The sequence below is a fragment of the Oenanthe melanoleuca genome, chromosome Z, assembly GCF_029582105.1.
Source record: "Oenanthe melanoleuca isolate GR-GAL-2019-014 chromosome Z, OMel1.0, whole genome shotgun sequence".
Classification (NCBI taxonomy): Eukaryota; Metazoa; Chordata; class Aves; order Passeriformes; family Muscicapidae; genus Oenanthe; species Oenanthe melanoleuca.
In genome coordinates this window covers 74,446,117-74,447,577 of record NC_079362.1, presented here as the reverse complement: position 1 = coordinate 74,447,577, position 1,461 = coordinate 74,446,117, and positions in this window count along the sequence as shown.

Here is a 1,461-nt window from a genome sequence, read left to right as displayed (position 1 = left end):
CGGAACGCCGGAAGGTGAAAGATTGACTGAAAATGCGCCCAATCACGAGTAGAGCAAGAGTGGGCGGAAGGCGATGATGGCCAATGGGCGCGGGGCTCGCCTGGGTGGTGCGGGGTGGGGGCCGTTGGGCGGGAGGCTGGGTCTGAGGGGATGGAGCGTCTGGCCCCGAGACGCCCAAAACGACCCGAACCAACCTAAAATAAGCCAAAACAACCCCAAACACGCTAAACCATGCCAACCCAACGAAATCCCACCTCAACCAAGCCAAATCAAGCCAAAACAGCCCAGGCGAGCGCAGCCCAGTGTTAAACATGCCCAGCTCACCCACACAGCTGAGGTGTGCCTGAGAAACAGCAGAGTGCAGTTGGCCTTTCACATAAAAGATGCGCCACTGGGCATTAAGATGGAGACCACCACTGTGAAGGAACACAGGGCTGTGAGAAGTGCTTTCTCCTCTGGTTCTGCAGCCTCCTCTGGGGTTCCAGGCGGGAATTATTGGAGAGGTGAATTGTGCCTGTTGGATGTGGTCCAGCTTCAGTCCAGCTGGAGGAGAACCTATGACTGGGCAAGACGAAACCTAAAGCTCAGTCTTAGGATCTCTACCAAAACTTCTCTTTCGTGAGGAATCCTGTGCTTTTCTTGCACAGTGGGAAGAGGAATTGATGGACACATGCACAGCACCTGACAGCTTTGTGGAAGGAGCTTTTATCCCTGTTCCCAAATCCAGCAGCTGCTGAGTTCTCAGACTGGATAATGACCAGGTTTTCACATTATGCAACACAACCTGATCTAATGGAAGGTGCCCCTGACCAGGGCAGGAGGATGGAAGTGGATGAGTTTTAAGGTCCCTTCCAACCCAAAACATTCTGGGATTCTATAACTCACTTGCTTAGCATCTCATCCTCAAAAACGTGATTTTTGCAGACATCCAGATCTTCCAAAAATACTCCTTAATATAACTGTCAATACCCCATCATGGCTTTGTCATTTTGGTGTCACTCTGTTCCCACTCTGAAATGTTTCCCCAGCCCTTTTCTAAAATGTTTCCAATCTGGTACATGCCAACACAGGCTTCAGTGTGTGTTCACAGCTCAGGTAGTTGTGCTGCAAATGTAATAACATTCATCCTGTCAAGAATGGGATATAATACACATATTTCTTATTACACTTTCCACATAAAATATGGAGCTTTTTCAAAGTGGACCAAATTAATGTTTCTCTAACTAACTCAGGTCCCTTTCTACTAGAACATGTCCCTAATTTTGTGGCCTTAACATGATAGTAGAGTGGTTAATGCATTTGTTTTTCTGTGAGCTTCTTTTTTTATGGTTCTGAAAGAGAAATTCCTGTAGTTTAGGTTAGAATTCAAGCCGTCCCAAGTTCATCCCTGTTGGGAGAATAGCCTGGGTTCAGGGCTGTGCATGACTGGAGAGTTTTCCACCATTACTGTTAAAGGGGCCA